The following is a 23,859-nucleotide window of genomic DNA, read 5'->3' on the forward strand; positions in this document are numbered from 1 at the left end:
TTCGCTCTAGGACGCTTAGTTTAGGAGATATGGCCAAAAGAAGTTTTTCATATAAAAATTTCAATTTTTTTAGGATTTGGGTGGATTTTTCGATTTTTTTAGGGGTGGTCACGAATTATCGTCCTTTTCGCTCTAGGACGCTTAGTTTAGGAGATATGACAAAAAGAAGTTTTTCATATAAAAATTTCAATTTTTTTAGGATTTGGGTGGATTTTTCGATTTTTTGAGGGTGATCACGAATTATCGTCCTTTTCGCTCTAGGACGCTTAGTTTAGGAGATATGGCCAAAAGAAGTTTTTCATATAAAAATTTCAATTTTTTTAGGATTTGGGTGGATTTTTCGATTTTTTGGGGGTGGTTACGAATTATCGTCCTTTTCGCTCTAGGACGCTTAGTTTAGGAGATATGGCCAAAAGAAGTTTTTCATATAAAAATTTCAATTTTTTAGGATTTGGGTGGATTTTTCGATTTTTTTGAGGGTGGTCACGAATTAAAGCCCTTTTCGCTCTAGGACGCTTAGTTTAGGAGATATGGCCAAAAGAAGTTTTTCATATAAAAATTTCAATTTTTTTAGGATTTGGGTGGATTTTTCGATTTTTTGAGGGTGGTCACGAATTAAAGCCCTTTTCGCTCTAGGACGCTTAGTTTAGGAGATATGGCCAAAAGAAGTTTTTCAAATAAAAATTTCAATTTTTTTAGGATTTGGGTGGATTTTTCGATTTTTTGAGGGTGGTCACGAATTAAAGCCCTTTTCGCTCTAGGACGCTTAGTTTAGGAGATATGGCCAAAAGAAGTTTTTCATATAAAAATTTCAATTTTTGTAGGAGTTGGGTGGATTTTTCGATTTTTTTAGGGGTGGTCACGAATTATCGTCCTTTTCGCTCTAGGACGCTTAGTTTAGGAGATATGACCAAAAGAAGTTTTTCATATAAAAATTTCAATTTTTTTAGGATTTGGGTGGATTTTTCGATTTTTTGAGGGTGGTCACGAATTAAAGCCCTTTTCGCTCTAGGACGCTTTGTTTAGGAGATATGGCTAAAAGAAGTTTTTCATATAAAAATTTGAATTTTTTTAGGATTTGGGTGGATTTTTCGATTTTTTGAGGGTGGTCACGAATTAAAGCCCTTTTCGCTGTAGGACGCTTAGTTTAGGAGATATGGCCAAAAGAAGTTTTTCATATAAAAATTTCAATTGTAGTAGGATTTGGGTGGATTTTTCGATTTTTTTAGGGGTGGTCACGAATTATCGTCCTTTTCGCTCTAGGACGCTTAGTTTAGGAGATATGACAAAAAGAACTTTTTCATATAAAAATTTCAATTTTTTTAGGATTTGGGTGGATTTTTCGATTTTTTGAGGGTGATCACGAATTATCGTCCTTTTCGCTCTAGGACGCTTAGTTTAGGAGATATGACCAAAAGAAGTTTTTCATATAAAAATTTCAATTTTTTTAGGATTTGGGTGGATTTTTCGATTTTTTCGAATTATCGTCCTTTTCGCTCTAGGACGCTTAGTTTAGGAGATATGGCCAAAAGAAGTTTTTCATATAAAAATTTCAATTTTTTTAGGATTTGGGTGGATTTTTCGATTTTTTGAGGGTGGTCACGAATTAAAGCCCTTTTCGCTCTAGGACGCTTAGTTTAGGAGATATGGCCAAAAGAAGTTTTTCATATAAAAATTTCAATTTTTTTAGGATTTGGGTGGATTTTTCGATTTTTTGAGGGTGGTCACGAATTAAAGCCCTTTTCGCTCTAGGACGCTTAGTTTAGGAGATATGGCCAAAAGAAGTTTTTCAAATAAAAATTTCAATTTTTGTAGGATTTGGGTGGATTTTTCGATTTTTTGAGGGTGGTCACGAATTAAAGCCCTTTTCGCTCTAGGACGCTTTGTTTAGGAGATATGGCTAAAAGAAGTTTTTCATATAAAAATTTCAATTTTTTTAGGATTTGGGTGGTTTTTTCGATTTTTTGAGGGTGGTTACGAATTATCGTGCTTTTCGCTCTAGGACGCTTAGTTTAGGAGATATGGCCAAAAGAAGTTTTTCATATAAACATTTCAATTTTTTTAGGATTTGGGTGGATTTTTCGATTTTTCGGGCGTGGTCACGAATTATCGTCCTTTTAGCTCTAGGACGCTTAGTTTAGGAGATATGACCAAAAGAAGTTTTTCATATAAAAATTTGAATTTTTTTAGGATTTGGGTGGATTTTTCGATTTTTTGAGGGTGGTCACGAATTAAAGCCCTTTTCGCTCTAGGACGCTTAGTTTAGGAGATATGGCCAAAAGAAGGTTTTCATATAAAAATTTCAATTTTTGTAGGATTTGGGTGGATTTTTCGATTTTTTGAGGGTGGTCACGAATTATCGTGCTTTTCGCTCTAGGACGCTTAGTTTAGGAGATATGGCCAAAAGAAGTTTTTCATATAAACATTTCAATTTTTTTAGGATTTGGGTGGATTTTTCGATTTTTCGGGGGTGGTCACGAATTATCGTCCTTTTAGCTCTAGGACGCTTAGTTTAGGAGATATGACCAAAAGAAGTTTTTCATATAAAAATTTGAATTTTTTTAGGATTTGGGTGGATTTTTCGATTTTTTGAGGGTGGTCTCGAATTAAAGCCCTTTTCGCTCTAGGACGCTTAGTTTAGGAGATATGGCCAAAAGAAGGTTTTCATATAAAAATTTCAATTTTTGTAGGATTTGGGTGGATTTTTCGATTTTTTGAGGGTGGTCACGAATTATCGTCCTTTTCGCTCTAGGACGCTTAGTTTAGGAGATAAGACCAAAAGAAGTTTTTCATATAAAAATTTCAATTTTTTTAGGATTTGGGTGGATTTTTCGATTTTTTGAGGGTGGTCACGAATTATCGTCCTTTTCGCTCTAGGACGCTTAGTTTAGGAGATATGACCAAAAGAAGTTTTTCATATAAAAATTTCAATTTTTTTTAGGATTTGGGTGGATTTTTCGATTTTTTGAGGGTGGTCACGAATTAAAGCCCTTTTCGCTCTAGGACGCTTAGTTTAGGAGATATGGCCAAAAGAAGTTTTTCATATAAAAATTTCAATTTTTGTAGGATTTGGGTGGATTTTTCGATTTTTTTGAGGGTGGTCACGAATTATCGTCCTTTTCGCTCTAGGACGCTTAGTTTAGGAGATATGGCCAAAAGAAGTTTTTCATATAAAAATTTCAATTTTTTTAGGATTTGGGTGGATTTTTCGATTTTTTTAGGGGTGGTCACGAATTATCGTCCTTTTCGCTCTAGGACGCTTAGTTTAGGAGATATGGCCAAAAGAAGCTTTTCATATAAAAATTTCAATTTTTTTAGGATTTGGGTGGATTTTTCGATTTTTTGAGGGTGGTCACGAATTAAAGCCCTTTTCGCTCTAGGACGCTTAGTTTAGGAGATATGGCCAAAAGAAGTTTTTCATATAAAAATTTCAATTTTTTTAGGATTTGGGTGGATTTTTCGATTTTTTGAGGGTGATCACGAATTATCGTCCTTTTCGCTCTAGGACGCTTAGTTTAGGAGATATGGCCAAAAGAAGTTTTTCATATAAAAATTTCAATTTTTTTTGGATTTGGGTTGATTTTTCGATTTTTTGAGGGTGATCACGAATTATCGTCCTTTTCGCTCTAGGACGCTTAGTTTAGGAGATATGGCCAAAAGAAGTTTTTCATATAAAAATTTCAATTTTTTTAGGATTTGGGTGGATTTTTCGATTTTTTCGAATTATCGTCCTTTTCGCTCTAGGACGCTTAGTTTAGGAGATATGGCCAAAAGAAGTTTTTCATATAAAAATTTCAATTTTTTTAGGATTTGGGTGGATTTTTCGATTTTTCGGGGGTGGTCACGAATTATCGTCCTTTTAGCTCTAGGACGCTTAGTTTAGGAGATATAACCAAAAGAAGTTTTTCATATAAAAATTTGAATTTTTTAGGATTTGGGTGGATTTTTCGATTTTTTGAGGGTGGTCACGAATTATCGTCCTTTTCGCTCTAGGACGCTTAGTTTAGGAGATATGGCCAAAAGAAGTTTTTCATATAAAAATTTCAATTTTTGTAGGATTTGGGTGGATTTTTCGATTTTTTGAGGGTGGTCACGAATTATCGTCCTTTTCGCTCTAGGACGCTTAGTTTAGGAGATATGGCCAAAAGAAGTTTTTCATATAAAAATTTCAATTTTTTTAGGATTTGGGTGGATTTTTCGATTTTTTTAGGGGTGGTCACGAATTATCGTCCTTTTCGCTCTAGGACGCTTAGTTTAGGAGATATGGCCAAAAGAAGTTTTTCATATAAAAATTTCAATTTTTTTAGGATTTGGGTTGATTTTTCGATTTTTTGAGGGTGATCACGAATTATCGTCCTTTTCGCTCTAGGACGCTTAGTTTAGGAGATATGGCCAAAAGAAGTTTTTCATATAAAAATTTTAATTTTTTTAGGATTTGGGTGGATTTTTCGATTTTTTGGGGGTGGTCACGAATTATCGTCCTTTTCGCTCTAGGACGCTTAGTTTAGGAGATATGGCCAAAAGAAGTTTTTCATATAAAAATTTCAATTTTTTTAGGATTTGGGTGGATTTTTCGATTTTTTTAGGGGTGGTCACGAATTATCGTCCTTTTCGCTCTAGGACGTTTTTCATATAAAAATTTCAATTTTTTTAGGATTTGGGTGGATTTTTCGATTTTTTGAGGGTGGTCACGAATTAAAGCCCTTTTCGCTCTAGGACGCTTAGTTTAGGAGATATGGCCAAAAGAAGTTTTTCATATAAAAATTTCAATTTTTTTTGGATTTGGGTTGATTTTTCGATTTTTTGAGGGTGATCACGAATTATCGTCCTTTTCGCTCTAGGACGCTTAGTTTAGGAGATATGGCCAAAAGAAGTTTTTCATATAAAAATTTCAATTTTTTTAGGATTTGGGTGGATTTTTCGATTTTTTCGAATTATCGTCCTTTTCGCTCTAGGACGCTTAGTTTAGGAGATATGGCCAAAAGAAGTTTTTCATATAAAAATTTCAATTTTTTTAGGATTTGGGTGGATTTTTCGATTTTTCGGGGGTGGTCACGAATTATCGTCCTTTTCGCTCTAGGACGCTTAGTTTAGGAGATATGGCCAAAAGAAGTTTTTCATATAAAAATTTTAATTTTTTTAGGATTTGGGTGGATTTTTCGATTTTTTGGGGGTGGTCACGAATTATCGTCCTTTTCGCTCTAGGACGCTTAGTTTAGGAGATATGGCCAAAAGAAGTTTTTCATATAAAAATTTCAATTTTTTTTAGGATTTGGGTGGATTTTTCGATTTTTTGAGGGTGGTCACGAATTAAAGCCCTTTTCGCTCTAGGACACTTAGTTTAGGAGATATGGCCAAAAGAAGTTTTTCAAATAAAAATTTCAATTTTTTTAGGATTTGAGTGGATTTTTCGATTTTTTGAGGGTGGTCACGAATTAAAGCCCTTTTCGCTCTAGGACGCTTTGTTTAGGAGATATGGCTAAAAGAAGTTTTTCATATAAAAATTTCAATTTTTTTAGGATTTGGGTGGATTTTTCGTTTTTTTGAGGGTGGTTACGAATTATCGTGCTTTTCGCTCTAGGACGCTTAGTTTAGGAGATATGGCCAAAAGAAGTTTTCATATAAACATTTCAATTTTTTTAGGATTTGGATGGATTTTTCGAATTTTTGAGGGTGGTCACGAATTATCGTCCTTTTAGCTCTAGGACGCTTAGTTTAGGAGATATGACCAAAAGAAGTTTTTCATATAAAAATTTGAATTTTTTTAGGATTTGGGTGGATTTTTCGATTTTTTGAGGGTGGTCACGAATTAAAGCCCTTTTCGCTCTAGGACGCTTAGTTTAGGAGATATGGCCAAAAGAAGTTTTTCATATAAAAATTTCAATTTTTGTAGGATTTGGGTGGATTTTTCGATTTTTTGAGGGTGGTCACGAATTATCGTGCTTTTCGCTCTAGGACGCTTAGTTTAGGAGATATGACCAAAAGAAGTTTTTCATATAAAAATTTCAATTTTTTTAGGATTTGGGTGGATTTTTCGATTTTTTGAGGGTGGTCACGAATTATCGTCCTTTTCGCTCTAGGACGCTTAGTTTAGGAGATATGGCCAAAAGAAGTTTTTCATATAAAAATTTCAATTTTTTTAGGATTTGGGTGGATTTTTCGATTTTTTGAGGGTGGTCACGAATTAAAGCCCTTTTCGCTCTAGGACGCTTAGTTTAGGAGATATGGCCAAAAGAAGTTTTTCATATAAAAATTTCAATTTTTTTAGGATTTGGGTGGATTTTTCGATTTTTTGAGGGTGATCACGAATTATCGTCCTTTTCGCTCTAGGACGCTTAGTTTAGGAGATATGGCCAAAAGAAGTTTTTCATATAAAAATTTAAATTTTTTTGGATTTGGGTGGATTTTTCGATTTTTTGAGGGTGGTCACGAATTAAAGCCCTTTTCGCTCTAGGGCGCTTTGTTTAGGAGATATGGCCAAAAGAAGTTTTTCATATAAAAATTTCAATTTTTGTAGGATTTGGGTGGATTTTTCGATTTTTTGAGGGTGGTCACGAATTATCGTCCTTTTCGCTCTAGGACGCTTAGTTTAGGAGATATGGCCAAAAGAAGTTTTTCATATAAAAATTTCAATTTTTTTAGGATTTGGGTGGATTTTTCGATTTTTTTAGGGGTGGTCACGAATTATCGTCCTTTTCGCTCTAGGACGCTTAGTTTAGGAGATATGGCCAAAAGAAGTTTTTCATATAAAAATTTCAATTTTTTTTGGATTTGGGTTGATTTTTCGATTTTTTGAGGGTGATCACGAATTATCGTCCTTTTCGCTCTAGGACGCTTAGTTTAGGAGATATGGCCAAAAGAAGTTTTTCATATAAAAATTTCAATTTTTTTAGGATTTGGGTGGATTTTTCGATTTTTTCGAATTATCGTCCTTTTCGCTCTAGGACGCTTAGTTTAGGAGATATGGCCAAAAGAAGTTTTTCATATAAAAATTTCAATTTTTTTAGGATTTGGGTGGATTTTTCGATTTTTCGGGGGTGGTCACGAATTATCGTCCTTTTCGCTCTAGGACGCTTAGTTTAGGAGATATGGCCAAAAGAAGTTTTTCATATAAAAATTTTAATTTTTTTAGGATTTGGGTGGATTTTTCGATTTTTTGGGGGTGGTCACGAATTATCGTCCTTTTCGCTCTAGGACGCTTAGTTTAGGAGATATGGCCAAAAGAAGTTTTTCATATAAAAATTTCAATTTTTTTTAGGATTTGGGTGGATTTTTCGATTTTTTGAGGGTGGTCACGAATTAAAGCCCTTTTCGCTCTAGGACACTTAGTTTAGGAGATATGGCCAAAAGAAGTTTTTCAAATAAAAATTTCAATTTTTTTAGGATTTGAGTGGATTTTTCGATTTTTTGAGGGTGGTCACGAATTAAAGCCCTTTTCGCTCTAGGACGCTTTGTTTAGGAGATATGGCTAAAAGAAGTTTTTCATATAAAAATTTCAATTTTTTTAGGATTTGGGTGGATTTTTCGTTGTTTTGAGGGTGGTTACGAATTATCGTGCTTTTCGCTCTAGGACGCTTAGTTTAGGAGATATGGCCAAAAGAAGTTTTCATATAAACATTTCAATTTTTTTAGGATTTGGATGGATTTTTCGAATTTTTGAGGGTGGTCACGAATTATCGTCCTTTTAGCTCTAGGACGCTTAGTTTAGGAGATATGACCAAAAGAAGTTTTTCATATAAAAATTTGAATTTTTTTAGGATTTGGGTGGATTTTTCGATTTTTTGAGGGTGGTCACGAATTAAAGCCCTTTTCGCTCTAGGACGCTTAGTTTAGGAGATATGGCCAAAAGAAGTTTTTCATATAAAAATTTCAATTTTTGTAGGATTTGGGTGGATTTTTCGATTTTTTGAGGGTGGTCACGAATTATCGTGCTTTTCGCTCTAGGACGCTTAGTTTAGGAGATATGACCAAAAGAAGTTTTTCATATAAAAATTTCAATTTTTTTAGGATTTGGGTGGATTTTTCGATTTTTTGAGGGTGGTCACGAATTATCGTCCTTTTCGCTCTAGGACGCTTAGTTTAGGAGATATGGCCAAAAGAAGTTTTTCATATAAAAATTTCAATTTTTTTAGGATTTGGGTGGATTTTTCGATTTTTTGAGGGTGGTCACGAATTATCGTCCTTTTAGCTCTAGGACGCTTAGTTTAGGAGATATGACCAAAAGAAATTTTTCATATAAAAATTTGAATTTTTTTAGGATTTGGGTGGATTTTGTCGATTTTTTGAGGGTGGTCACGAATTAAAGCCCTTTTCGCTCTAGGACGCTTAGTTTAGGAGATATGGCCAAAAGAAGTTTTTCATATAAAAATTTCAATTTTTGTAGGATTTGGGTGGATTTTTCGATTTTTTGAGGGTGGTCACGAATTATCGTCCTTTTAGCTCTAGGACGCTTAGTTTAGGAGATATGACCAAAAGAAGTTTTTCATATAAAAATTTGAATTTTTTTAGGATTTGGGTGGATTTTTCGATTTTTTGAGGGTGGTCACGAATTATCGTCCTTTTAGCTCTAGGACGCTTAGTTTAGGAGATATGACCAAAAGAAGTTTTTCATATAAAAATTTGAATTTTTTTAGGATTTGGGTGGATTTTTCTATTTTTTGGGGGTGGTCACGAATTAAAGCCCTTTTCGCTCTAGGACGCTTAGTTTAGGAGATATGGCCAAAAGAAGTTTTTCATATAAAAATATCAATTTTTGTAGGATTTGGGTGGATTTTTCGATTTTTTGAGGGTGGTCACGAATTATAGTCCTTTTCGCTCCTGGACGCTTAGTTTAGGAGATAGGACCAAAAGAAGTTTTTCATATAAAAATTTCAATTTTTTTAGGATTTGGGTGGATTTTTCGATTTTTTTAGGGGTGGTCACGAATTATCGTCCTTTTCGCTCTAGGACGTTTTTCATATAAAAATTTCAATTTTTTTAGGATTTGGGTGGATTTTTCGATTTTTTGAGGGTGGTCACGAATTAAAGCCCTTTTCGCTCTAGGACGCTTAGTTTAGGAGATATGGCCAAAAGAAGTTTTTCATATAAAAATTTCAATTTTTTTTGGATTTGGGTTGATTTTTCGATTTTTTGAGGGTGATCACGAATTATCGTCCTTTTCGCTCTAGGACGCTTAGTTTAGGAGATATGGCCAAAAGAAGTTTTTCATATAAAAATTTCAATTTTTTTAGGATTTGGGTGGATTTTTCGATTTTTTCGAATTATCGTCCTTTTCGCTCTAGGACGCTTAGTTTAGGAGATATGGCCAAAAGAAGTTTTTCATATAAAAATTTCAATTTTTTTAGGATTTGGGTGGATTTTTCGATTTTTCGGGGGTGGTCACGAATTATCGTCCTTTTCGCTCTAGGACGCTTAGTTTAGGAGATATGGCCAAAAGAAGTTTTTCATATAAAAATTTAAATTTTTTTGGATTTGGGTGGATTTTTCGATTTTTTGAGGGTGGTCACGAATTAAAGCCCTTTTCGCTCTAGGGCGCTTTGTTTAGGAGATATGGCCAAAAGAAGTTTTTCATATAAAAATTTCAATTTTTGTAGGATTTGGGTGGATTTTTCGATTTTTTGAGGGTGGTCACGAATTATCGTCCTTTTCGCTCTAGGACGCTTAGTTTAGGAGATATGGCCAAAAGAAGTTTTTCATATAAAAATTTCAATTTTTTTAGGATTTGGGTGGATTTTTCGATTTTTTTAGGGGTGGTCACGAATTATCGTCCTTTTCGCTCTAGGACGCTTAGTTTAGGAGATATGGCCAAAAGAAGTTTTTCATATAAAAATTTCAATTTTTTTTGGATTTGGGTTGATTTTTCGATTTTTTGAGGGTGATCACGAATTATCGTCCTTTTCGCTCTAGGACGCTTAGTTTAGGAGATATGGCCAAAAGAAGTTTTTCATATAAAAATTTCAATTTTTTTAGGATTTGGGTGGATTTTTCGATTTTTTCGAATTATCGTCCTTTTCGCTCTAGGACGCTTAGTTTAGGAGATATGGCCAAAAGAAGTTTTTCATATAAAAATTTCAATTTTTTTAGGATTTGGGTGGATTTTTCGATTTTTCGGGGGTGGTCACGAATTATCGTCCTTTTCGCTCTAGGACGCTTAGTTTAGGAGATATGGCCAAAAGAAGTTTTTCATATAAAAATTTTAATTTTTTTAGGATTTGGGTGGATTTTTCGATTTTTTGGGGGTGGTCACGAATTATCGTCCTTTTCGCTCTAGGACGCTTAGTTTAGGAGATATGGCCAAAAGAAGTTTTTCATATAAAAATTTCAATTTTTTTTAGGATTTGGGTGGATTTTTCGATTTTTTGAGGGTGGTCACGAATTAAAGCCCTTTTCGCTCTAGGACACTTAGTTTAGGAGATATGGCCAAAAGAAGTTTTTCAAATAAAAATTTCAATTTTTTTAGGATTTGAGTGGATTTTTCGATTTTTTGAGGGTGGTCACGAATTAAAGCCCTTTTCGCTCTAGGACGCTTTGTTTAGGAGATATGGCTAAAAGAAGTTTTTCATATAAAAATTTCAATTTTTTTAGGATTTGGGTGGATTTTTCGTTTTTTTGAGGGTGGTTACGAATTATCGTGCTTTTCGCTCTAGGACGCTTAGTTTAGGAGATATGGCCAAAAGAAGTTTTCATATAAACATTTCAATTTTTTTAGGATTTGGATGGATTTTTCGAATTTTTGAGGGTGGTCACGAATTATCGTCCTTTTAGCTCTAGGACGCTTAGTTTAGGAGATATGACCAAAAGAAGTTTTTCATATAAAAATTTGAATTTTTTTAGGATTTGGGTGGATTTTTCGATTTTTTGAGGGTGGTCACGAATTAAAGCCCTTTTCGCTCTAGGACGCTTAGTTTAGGAGATATGGCCAAAAGAAGTTTTTCATATAAAAATTTCAATTTTTGTAGGATTTGGGTGGATTTTTCGATTTTTTGAGGGTGGTCACGAATTATCGTGCTTTTCGCTCTAGGACGCTTAGTTTAGGAGATATGACCAAAAGAAGTTTTTCATATAAAAATTTCAATTTTTTTAGGATTTGGGTGGATTTTTCGATTTTTTGAGGGTGGTCACGAATTATCGTCCTTTTCGCTCTAGGACGCTTAGTTTAGGAGATATGGCCAAAAGAAGTTTTTCATATAAAAATTTCAATTTTTTTAGGATTTGGGTGGATTTTTCGATTTTTTGAGGGTGGTCACGAATTATCGTCCTTTTAGCTCTAGGACGCTTAGTTTAGGAGATATGACCAAAAGAAATTTTTCATATAAAAATTTGAATTTTTTTAGGATTTGGGTGGATTTTGTCGATTTTTTGAGGGTGGTCACGAATTAAAGCCCTTTTCGCTCTAGGACGCTTAGTTTAGGAGATATGGCCAAAAGAAGTTTTTCATATAAAAATTTCAATTTTTGTAGGATTTGGGTGGATTTTTCGATTTTTTGAGGGTGGTCACGAATTATCGTCCTTTTAGCTCTAGGACGCTTAGTTTAGGAGATATGACCAAAAGAAGTTTTTCATATAAAAATTTGAATTTTTTTAGGATTTGGGTGGATTTTTCGATTTTTTGAGGGTGGTCACGAATTATCGTCCTTTTAGCTCTAGGACGCTTAGTTTAGGAGATATGACCAAAAGAAGTTTTTCATATAAAAATTTGAATTTTTTTAGGATTTGGGTGGATTTTTCTATTTTTTGGGGGTGGTCACGAATTAAAGCCCTTTTCGCTCTAGGACGCTTAGTTTAGGAGATATGGCCAAAAGAAGTTTTTCATATAAAAATATCAATTTTTGTAGGATTTGGGTGGATTTTTCGATTTTTTGAGGGTGGTCACGAATTATAGTCCTTTTCGCTCCTGGACGCTTAGTTTAGGAGATAGGACCAAAAGAAGTTTTTCATATAAAAATTTCAATTTTTTTAGGATTGGGTGGATTTTTCGATCTTTTGAGGGTGGTCACGAATTAAAGCCCTTTTCGCTCTAGGACGCTTAGTTTAGGAGATATGGCCAAAAGAAGTTTTTCATATAAAAATTTCAATTTTTTTAGGATTTGGATGGATTTTTCGATTTTTTTAGGGGTGGTCACGGATTATCGTCCTTTTCGCTCTAGGACGCTTAGTTTAGGAGATATGACAAAAAGAAGTTTTTCATATAAAAATTTAAATTTTTTAGGATTTGGGTGGATTTTTCGATTTTTTGAGGGTGATCACGAATTATCGTCCTTTTCGCACTAGGACGCTTAGTTTAGGAGATATGGCCAAAAGAAGTTTTTCATATAAAAATTTCAATTTTTTTAGGATTTGGGTGGATTTTTCGATTTTTTCGAATTATCGTCCTTTTCGCTCTAGGACGCTTAGTTTAGGAGATATGGCCAAAAGAAGTTTTTCATATAAAAATTTCATTTTTTTTAGGATTTGGGTGGATTTTTCGATTTTGTTAGGGGTGGTCACGAATTATCGTCCTTTTCGCTCTAGGACGCTTAGTTTAGGAGATATGACAAAAAGAAGTTTTTCATATAAAAATTTCAATTTTTTTAGGATTTGGGTGGATTTTTCGATTTTTTGAGGGTGGTCACGAATTATCGTCCTTTTCGCTCTAGGACGCTTAGTTTAGGAGATATGGCCAAAAGAAGTTTTTCATATAAAAATTTCAATTTTTTTAAGGATTTGGTTGGATTTTTCGATTTTTTTAGGGGTGGTCACGAATTATAGTCCTTTTCGCTCTAGGACGCTTAGTTTAGGAGATATGACAAAAAGAAGTTTTTCATATAAAAATTTCAATTTTTTAGGATTTGGGTGGATTTTTCGATTTTTTCGAATTATCGTCCTTTTCGCTCTAGGACGCTTAGTTTAGGAGATATGGCCAAAAGAAGTTTTTCATATAAAAATTTCAATTTTTTTAGGATTTGGGTGGATTTTTCGATTTTTTGGGGGTGGTTACGAATTATCGTCCTTTTCGCTCTAGGACGCTTAGTTTAGGAGATATGGCCAAAAGAACTTTTTCATATAAAAATTTAAATTTTTTTAGGATTTGGGTGGATTTTTCGATTTTTTGAGGGTGGTCACGAATTAAAGCCCTTTTCGCTCTAGGACGCTTAGTTTAGGAGATATGACAAAAAGAAGTTTTTCATATAAAAATTTCAATTTTTGTAGGATTTGGGTGGATTTTTCAATTTTTTGAGGGTGGTCACGAATTATCGTCCTTTTCGCTCTAGGACGCTTAGTTTAGGAGATATGGCCAAAAGAAGTTTTTCATATAAAAATTTCAATTTTTTTAGGATTTGGGTGGATTTTTCGATTTTTTTAGGGGTGGTCACGAATTATCGTCCTTTTCGCTCTAGGACGCTTAGTTTAGGAGATATGACAAAAAGAAGTTTTTCATATAAAAATTTCAATTTTTTTAGGATTTGGGTGGATTTTTCGATTTTTAGAGGGTGGTCACGAATTAAAGCCCTTTTCGCTCTAGGACGCTTAGTTTAGGAGATATGGCCAAAAGAAGTTTTTCATATAAAAATTTCAATTTTTTTAGGATTTGGGTGGATTTTTCGATTTTTTGGGGGTGGTTACGAATTATCGTCCTTTTCGCTCTAGGACGCTTAGTTTAGGAGATATGGCCAAAAGAAGTTTTTCATATAAAAATTTCAATTTTTTTAGGATTTGGGTGAATTTTTCGATTTTTTGAGGGTGGTTACGAATTATCGTGCTTTTCGCTCTAGGACGCTTAGTTTAGGAGATATGGCCAAAAGAAGTTTTTCATATAAACATTTCAATTTTTTTAGGATTTGGGTGGATTTTTCGATTTATCGGGGGTGGTCACGAATTATCGTCCTTTTAGCTCTAGGACGCTTAGTTTAGGAGATATGACCAAAAGAAGTTTTTCATATAAAAATTTGAATATTTTTAGGATTTGGGTGGATTTTTCGATTTTTTGAGGGTGGTAACGAATTAAAGCCCTTTTCGCTCTAGGACGCTTAGTTTAGGATATATGGCCAAAAGAAGTTTTTCATATAAAAATTTCAATTTTTGTAGGATTTGGGTGGATTTTTCGATTTTTTTAGGGGTGGTCACGAATTATCGTCCTTTTCGCTCTAGGACGCTTAGTTTAGGAGATATGACAAAAAGAAGTTTTTCATATAAAATTTCAATTTTTTTAGGATTTGGGTGGATTTTTCGATTTTTTGAGGGTGATCACGAATTATCGTCCTTTTCGCTCTAGGACGCTTAGTTTAGGAGATATGGCCAAAAGAAGTTTTTCATATACAAATTTCAATTTTTTTAGGATTTGGGTGGATTTTTCGATTTTTTCGAATTATCGTCCTTTTCGCTCTAGGACGCTTAGTTTAGGAGATATGGCCAAAAGAAGTTTTTCATATAAAAATTTCAATTTTTTTAGGATTTGGGTGGATTTTTCGATTTTTCGGGGGTGGTCACGAATTATCGTCCTTTTAGCTCTAGGACGCTTAGTTTAGGAGATATGACCAAAAGAAGTTTTTCATACAAAAATTTCAATTTTTTTAGGATTTGGGTGGATTTTTCGATTTTTTGAGGGTGGTCACGAATTAAAGCCCTTTTCGCTCTAGGACGCTTAGTTTAGGAGATATGGCCAAAAGAAGTTTTTCATATAAAAATTTCAATTTTTGTAGGATTTGGGTGGATTTTTCGATTTTTTTAGGGGTGGTCACGAATTATCGTCCTTTTCGCTCTAGGACGCTTAGTTTAGGAGATATGACAAAAAGAAGTTTTTCATATAAAAATTTCAATTTTTTTAGGATTTGGGTGGATTTTTCGATTTTTTGAGGGTGGTCACGAATTAAAGCCCTTTTCGCTCTAGGACGCTTTGTTTAGGAGATATGGCTAAAAGAAGTTTTTCATATAAAAATTTCAATTTTTTTAGGATTTGGGTGGATTTTTTGATTTTTTGAGGGTGGTCACGAATTAAAGCCCTTTTCGCTCTAGGACGCTTAGTTTAGGAGATATGGCCAAAAGAAGGTTTTCATATAAAAATTTCAATTTTTGTAGGATTTTGGGTGGATTTTTCGATTTTTTGAGGGTGGTCACGAATTATCGTCCTTTTCGCTCTAGGACGCTTAGTTTAGGAGATAAGACCAAAAGAAGTTTTTCATATAAAAATTTCAATTTTTTTAGGATTTGGGTGGATTTTTCGATTTTTTGAGGGTGATCACGAATTATCGTCCTTTTCGCTCTAGGACGCTTAGTTTAGGAGATATGACCAAAAGAAGTTTTTCATATAAAAATTTCAATTTTTTTAGGATTTGGGTGGATTTTTCGATTTTTTCGAATTATCGTCCTTTTCGCTCTAGGACGTTTAGTTTAGGAGATATGGCCAAAAGAAGTTTTTCATATAAAAATTTCAATTTTTTTAGGATTTGGGTGGATTTTTCGATTTTTCGGGGGTGGTCACGAATTATCGTCCTTTTAGCTCTAGGACGCTTAGTTTAGGAGATATGACCAAAAGAAGTTTTTCATATAAAAATTTGAATTTTTTTAGGATTTGGTGGATTTTTCGATTTTTTGAGGGTGGTCACGAATTAAAGCCCTTTTCGCTCTAGGACGCTTAGTTTAGGAGATATGGCCAAAAGAAGTTTTTCATATAAAAATTTCAATTTTTGTAGGATTTGGGTGGATTTTTCGATTTTTTGAGGGTGGTCTCGAATTATCGTCCTTTTCGCTGTAGGACGCTTAGTTTAGGAGATATGGCCACAAGAAGTTTTTCATATAAAAATTTCAATTTATTTAGGATTTGGGTGGATTTTTCGATTTTTTTAGGGGTGGTCACGAATTATCGTCCTTTTCGCTCTAGGACGCTTAGTTTAGGAGATATGACAAAAAGAAGTTTTTCATATAAAAATTTCAATTTTTTTAGGATTTGGGTGGATTTTTCGATTTTTTGAGGGTGATCACGAATTATCGTCCTTTTCGCTCTAGGACGCTTAGTTTAGGAGATATGGCCAAAAGAAGTTTTTCATATAAAAATTTCAATTTTTTTAGGATTTGGGTGGATTTTTCGATTTTTTGGGGGTGGTCACGAATTATCGTCCTTTTCGCTCTAGGACGCTTAGTTTAGGAGATATGGCCAAAAGAAGTTTTTCATATAAAAATTTCAATTTTTGTAGGATTTGGGTGGATTTTTCGATTTTTTGAGGGTGGTTACGAATTATCGTCTATTTCGCTCTAGGACGCTTAGTTTAGGAGATATGGCCAAAAGAAGTTTTTCATATAAAAATTTCAATTTTTTAGGATTTGGGTGGATTTTTCGATTTTTTGGGGGTGGTCACGAATTATCGTCCTTTTCGCTCTAGGACGCTTAGTTTAGGAGATATGGCCAAAAGAAGTTTTTCATATAAAAATTTGAATTTTTTTAGGATTTGGGTGGATTTTTCGATTTTTTGAGGGTGGTCACGAATTAAAGCCCTTTTCGCTCTAGGACGCTTAGTTTAGGAGATATGGCCAAAAGAAGTTTTTCATATAAAAATTTCAATTTTTTTAGGATTTGGGTGGATTTTTCGATTTTTTGGGGGTGGTCACGAATTATCGTCCTTTTCGCTCTAGGACGCTTAGTTTAGGAGATATGGCCAAAAGAAGTTTTTCATATAAAAATTTGAATTTTTTTAGGATTTGGGTAGATTTTTCGATTTTTTGAGGGTGGTCACGAATTATCGTCCTTTTCGCTCTAGGACGCTTAGTTTAGGAGATATGGCCAAAAGAAGTTTTTCATATAAAAATTTCAATTTTTTTAGGATTTGGGTGGATTTTTCGATTTTTTGAGGGTGGTCACGAATTAAAGCCCTTTTCGCTCTAGGACGCTTTGTTTAGGAGATATGGCTAAAAGAAGTTTTTCATATAAAAATTTCAATTTTTTTAGGATTTGGGTGGATTTTTTGATTTTTTGAGGGTGGTCACGAATTAAAGCCCTTTTCGCTCTAGGACGCTTAGTTTAGGAGATATGGCCAAAAGAAGGTTTTCATATAAAAATTTCAATTTTTGTAGGATTTTGGGTGGATTTTTCGATTTTTTGAGGGTGGTCACGAATTATCGTCCTTTTCGCTCTAGGACGCTTAGTTTAGGAGATAAGACCAAAAGAAGTTTTTCATATAAAAATTTCAATTTTTTTAGGATTTGGGTGGATTTTTCGATTTTTTGAGGGTGATCACGAATTATCGTCCTTTTCGCTCTAGGACGCTTAGTTTAGGAGATATGACCAAAAGAAGTTTTTCATATAAAAATTTCAATTTTTTTAGGATTTGGGTGGATTTTTCGATTTTTTCGAATTATCGTCCTTTTCGCTCTAGGACGTTTAGTTTAGGAGATATGGCCAAAAGAAGTTTTTCATATAAAAATTTCAATTTTTTTAGGATTTGGGTGGATTTTTCGATTTTTCGGGGGTGGTCACGAATTATCGTCCTTTTAGCTCTAGGACGCTTAGTTTAGGAGATATGACCAAAAGAAGTTTTTCATATAAAAATTTGAATTTTTTTAGGATTTGGTGGATTTTTCGATTTTTTGAGGGTGGTCACGAATTAAAGCCCTTTTCGCTCTAGGACGCTTAGTTTAGGAGATATGGCCAAAAGAAGTTTTTCATATAAAAATTTCAATTTTTGTAGGATTTGGGTGGATTTTTCGATTTTTTGAGGGTGGTCTCGAATTATCGTCCTTTTCGCTGTAGGACGCTTAGTTTAGGAGATATGGCCACAAGAAGTTTTTCATATAAAAATTTCAATTTATTTAGGATTTGGGTGGATTTTTCGATTTTTTTAGGGGTGGTCACGAATTATCGTCCTTTTCGCTCTAGGACGCTTAGTTTAGGAGATATGACAAAAAGAAGTTTTTCATATAAAAATTTCAATTTTTTTAGGATTTGGGTGGATTTTTCGATTTTTTGAGGGTGATCACGAATTATCGTCCTTTTCGCTCTAGGACGCTTAGTTTAGGAGATATGGCCAAAAGAAGTTTTTCATATAAAAATTTCAATTTTTTTAGGATTTGGGTGGATTTTTCGATTTTTTGGGGGTGGTCACGAATTATCGTCCTTTTCGCTCTAGGACGCTTAGTTTAGGAGATATGGCCAAAAGAAGTTTTTCATATAAAAATTTCAATTTTTGTAGGATTTGGGTGGATTTTTCGATTTTTTGAGGGTGGTTACGAATTATCGTCTATTTCGCTCTAGGACGCTTAGTTTAGGAGATATGGCCAAAAGAAGTTTTTCATATAAAAATTTCAATTTTTTAGGATTTGGGTGGATTTTTCGATTTTTTGGGGGTGGTCACGAATTATCGTCCTTTTCGCTCTAGGACGCTTAGTTTAGGAGATATGGCCAAAAGAAGTTTTTCATATAAAAATTTGAATTTTTTTAGGATTTGGGTGGATTTTTCGATTTTTTGAGGGTGGTCACGAATTAAAGCCCTTTTCGCTCTAGGACGCTTAGTTTAGGAGATATGGCCAAAAGAAGTTTTTCATATAAAAATTTCAATTTTTTTAGGATTTGGGTGGATTTTTCGATTTTTTGGGGGTGGTCACGAATTATCGTCCTTTTCGCTCTAGGACGCTTAGTTTAGGAGATATGGCCAAAAGAAGTTTTTCATATAAAAATTTGAATTTTTTTAGGATTTGGGTAGATTTTTCGATTTTTTGAGGGTGGTCACGAATTATCGTCCTTTTCGCTGTAGGACGCTTAGTTTAGGAGATATGGCCAAAAGAAGTTTTTCATATAAAAATTTCAATTTTTGTAGGATTTGGGTGAATTTTTCGATTTTTTGAGGGTGGTCACGAATTATCGTCCTTTTCGCTCTAGGACGCTTAGTTTAGGAGATATGACAAAAAGAAGTTTTTCATATAAAAATTTCAATTTTTTTAGGATTTGGGTGGATTTTTCGATTTTTTGAGGGTGGTCACGAATTAAAGCCCTTTTCGCTCTAGGACGCTTAGTTTAGGAGATATGACAAAAAGAAGTTTTTCATATAAAAATTTCAATTTTTTTAGGATTTGGGTGGATTTTTCGATTTTTTGAGGTGATCACGAATTATCGTCCTTTTCGCTCTAGGACGCTTAGTTTAGGAGATATGGCCACAAGAAGTTTTTCATATAAAAATTTCAATTTATTTAGGATTTGGGTGGATTTTTCGATTTTTTTAGGGGTGGTCACGAATTATCGTCCTTTTCGCTCTAGGACGCTTAGTTTAGGAGATATGGCCAAAAGAAGTTTTTCATATAAAAATTTCATTTTTTTAGGATTTGGGTGGATTTTTCGATTTTTTGAGGGTGGTCACGAATTAAAGCCCTTTTCGCTCTAGGACGCTTAGTTTAGGAGATATGGCCAAAAGAAGTTTTTCAAATAAAAATGTCAATTTTTTTAGGATTTGGGTGGATTTTTCGATTTTTTGAGGGTGTCCACGAATTAAAGCCCTTTTCGCTCTAGGACGCTTTGTTTAGGATATATGGCTAAAAGAAGTTTTTCATATAAAAATTTCAATTTTTTTAGGATTTGGGTGGATTTTTCGATTTTTTGAGGGTGGTTACGAATTATCGTGCTTTTCGCTCTAGGACGCTTAGTTTAGGAGATATGGCCAAAAGAAGTTTTTCATATAAACATTTCAATTTTTTTAGGATTTGGGTGGATTTTTCGATTTTTCGGGGGTGGTCACGAATTATCGTCCTTTTAGCTCTAGGACGCTTAGTTTAGGAGATATGACCAAAAGAAGTTTTTCATATAAAAATTTGAATTTTTTTAGGATTTGGGTGGATTTTTCGATTTTTTGAGGGTGGTCACGAATTAAAGCCCTTTTCGCTCTAGGACGCTTAGTTTAGGAGATATGGCCAAAAGAAGTTTTTCATATAAAAATTTCAATTTTTTTAGGATTTGGGTGGATTTTTCGATTTTTTGAGGGTGGTCACGAATTATCATCCTTTTCGCTCTAGGACGCTTAGTTTAGGAGATATGACCAAAAGAAGTTTTTCATATAAAAATTTCAATTTTTTTAGGATTTGGGTGGATTTTTCGATTTTTTCGAATTATCGTCCTTTTCGCTCTAGGACGTTTAGTTTAGGAGATATGGCCAAAAGAAGTTTTTCATATAAAAATTTCAATTTTTTTAGGACTTGGGTGGATTTTTCGATTTTTTTAGGGGTGGTCACGAATTATCGTCCTTTTCGCTCTAGGACGCTTAGTTTAGGAGATATGACAAAAAGAAGTTTTTCATATAAAAATTTCAATTTTTTTAGGATTTGGGTGGATTTTTCGATTTTTTGAGGGTGATCACGAATTATCGTCCTTTTCGCTCTAGGACGCTTAGTTTAGGAGATATGGCCAAAAGAAGTTTTTCATATAAAAATTTCAATTTTTTTAGGATTTGGGTGGATTTTTCGATTTTTTGGGGGTGGTTACGAATTATCGTCCTTTTCGCTCTAGGACGCTTAGTTTAGGAGATATGGCCAAAAGAAGTTTTTCATATAAAAATTTCAATTTTTTTAGGATTTGGGTGGATTTTTCGATTTTTTGAGGGTGGTCACGAATTAAAGCCCTTTTCGCTCTAGGACGCTTAGTTTAGGAGATATGGCCAAAAGAAGTTTTTCATATAAAAATTTCAATTTTTTTAGGATTTGGGTGGATTTTTCGATTTTTTGAGGGTGGTCACGAATTAAAGCCCTTTTCGCTCTAGGACGCTTAGTTTAGGAGATATGGCCAAAAGAAGTTTTTCAAATAAAAATTTCAATTTTTTTAGGATTTGGGTGGATTTTTCGATTTTTTGAGGGTGTCCACGAATTAAAGCCCTTTTCGCTCTAGGACGCTTAGTTTAGGAGATATGACAAAAAGAAGTTTTTCATATAAAAATTTCAATTTTTTTAGGATTTGGGTGGATTTTTCGATTTTTTGAGGTGATCACGAATTATCGTCCTTTTCGCTCTAGGACGCTTAGTTTAGGAGATATGGCCACAAGAAGTTTTTCATATAAAAATTTCAATTTATTTAGGATTTGGGTGGATTTTTCGATTTTTTTAGGGGTGGTCACGAATTATCGTCCTTTTCGCTCTAGGACGCTTAGTTTAGGAGATATGGCCAAAAGAAGTTTTTCATATAAAAATTTCATTTTTTTTTAGGATTTGGGTGGATTTTTCGATTTTTTGAGGGTGGTCACGAATTAAAGCCCTTTTCGCTCTAGGACGCTTAGTTTAGGAGATATGGCCACAAGAAGTTTTTCATATAAAAATTTCAATTTATTTAGGATTTGGGTGGATTTTTCGATTTTTTTAGGGGTGGTCACGAATTATCGTCCTTTTCGCTCTAGGACGCTTAGTTTAGGAGATATGACAAAAAGAAGTTTTTCATATAAAAATTTCAATTTTTTTAGGATTTGGGTGGATTTTTCGATTTTTTGAGGGTGATCACGAATTATCGTCCTTTTCGCTCTAGGACGCTTAGTTTAGGAGATATGGCCAAAAGAAGTTTTTCATATAAAAATTTCAATTTTTTTAGGATTTGGGTGGATTTTTCGATTTTTTGGGGGTGGTCACGAATTATCGTCCTTTTCGCTCTAGGACGCTTAGTTTAGGAGATATGGCCAAAAGAAGTTTTTCATATAAAAATTTCAATTTTTGTAGGATTTGGGTGGATTTTTCGATTTTTTGAGGGTGGTTACGAATTATCGTCTATTTCGCTCTAGGACGCTTAGTTTAGGAGATATGGCCAAAAGAAGTTTTTCATATAAAAATTTCAATTTTTTAGGATTTGGGTGGATTTTTCGATTTTTTGGGGGTGGTCACGAATTATCGTCCTTTTCGCTCTAGGACGCTTAGTTTAGGAGATATGGCCAAAAGAAGTTTTTCATATAAAAATTTGAATTTTTTTAGGATTTGGGTGGATTTTTCGATTTTTTGAGGGTGGTCACGAATTAAAGCCCTTTTCGCTCTAGGACGCTTAGTTTAGGAGATATGGCCAAAAGAAGTTTTTCATATAAAAATTTCAATTTTTTTAGGATTTGGGTGGATTTTTCGATTTTTTGGGGGTGGTCACGAATTATCGTCCTTTTCGCTCTAGGACGCTTAGTTTAGGAGATATGGCCAAAAGAAGTTTTTCATATAAAAATTTGAATTTTTTTAGGATTTGGGTAGATTTTTCGATTTTTTGAGGGTGGTCACGAATTATCGTCCTTTTCGCTGTAGGACGCTTAGTTTAGGAGATATGGCCAAAAGAAGTTTTTCATATAAAAATTTCAATTTTTGTAGGATTTGGGTGAATTTTTCGATTTTTTGAGGGTGGTCACGAATTATCGTCCTTTTCGCTCTAGGACGCTTAGTTTAGGAGATATGACAAAAAGAAGTTTTTCATATAAAAATTTCAATTTTTTTAGGATTTGGGTGGATTTTTCGATTTTTTGAGGGTGGTCACGAATTAAAGCCCTTTTCGCTCTAGCACGCTTAGTTTATGAGATATGACAAAAAGAAGTTTTTCATATAAAAATTTCAATTTTTTTAGGATTTGGGTGGATTTTTCGATTTTTTGAGGTGATCACGAATTATCGTCCTTTTCGCTCTAGGACGCTTAGTTTAGGAGATATGGCCACAAGAAGTTTTTCATATAAAAATTTCAATTTATTTAGGATTTGGGTGGATTTTTCGATTTTTTTAGGGGTGGTCACGAATTATCGTCCTTTTCGCTCTAGGACGCTTAGTTTAGGAGATATGGCCAAAAGAAGTTTTTCATATAAAAATTTCATTTTTTTTAGGATTTGGGTGGATTTTTCGATTTTTTGAGGGTGGTCACGAATTAAAGCCCTTTTCGCTCTAGGACGCTTAGTTTAGGAGATATGGCCAAAAGAAGTTTTTCAAATAAAAATTTCAATTTTTTTAGGATTTGGGTGGATTTTTCGATTTTTTGAGGGTGTCCACGAATTAAAGCCCTTTTCGCTCTAGGACGCTTTGTTTAGGATATATGGCTAAAAGAAGTTTTTCATATAAAAATTTCAATTTTTTTAGGATTTGGGTGGATTTTTCGATTTTTTGAGGGTGGTTACGAATTATCGTGCTTTTCGCTCTAGGACGCTTAGTTTAGGAGATATGGCCAAAAGAAGTTTTTCATATAAACATTTCAATTTTTTTAGGATTTGGGTGGATTTTTCGATTTTTCGGGGGTGGTCACGAATTATCGTCCTTTTAGCTCTAGGACGCTTAGTTTAGGAGATATGACCAAAAGAAGTTTTTCATATAAAAATTTGAATTTTTTTAGGATTTGGGTGGATTTTTCGATTTTTTGAGGGTGGTCACGAATTAAAGCCCTTTTCGCTCTAGGACGCTTAGTTTAGGAGATATGGCCAAAAGAAGTTTTTCATATAAAAATTTCAATTTTTTTAGGATTTGGGTGGATTTTTCGATTTTTTGAGGGTGGTCACGAATTATCATCCTTTTCGCTCTAGGACGCTTAGTTTAGGAGATATGACCAAAAGAAGTTTTTCATATAAAAATTTCAATTTTTTTAGGATTTGGGTGGATTTTTCGATTTTTTCGAATTATCGTCCTTTTCGCTCTAGGACGTTTAGTTTAGGAGATATGGCCAAAAGAAGTTTTTCATATAAAAATTTCAATTTTTTTAGGACTTGGGTGGATTTTTCGATTTTTTTAGGGGTGGTCACGAATTATCGTCCTTTTCGCTCTAGGACGCTTAGTTTAGGAGATATGACAAAAAGAAGTTTTTCATATAAAAATTTCAATTTTTTTAGGATTTGGGTGGATTTTTCGATTTTTTGAGGGTGATCACGAATTATCGTCCTTTTCGCTCTAGGACGCTTAGTTTAGGAGATATGGCCAAAAGAAGTT

This window comes from Haematobia irritans, chromosome 1 (genome assembly GCF_050003625.1).
Source record: "Haematobia irritans isolate KBUSLIRL chromosome 1, ASM5000362v1, whole genome shotgun sequence".
Taxonomy (NCBI): Eukaryota; Metazoa; Arthropoda; class Insecta; order Diptera; family Muscidae; genus Haematobia; species Haematobia irritans.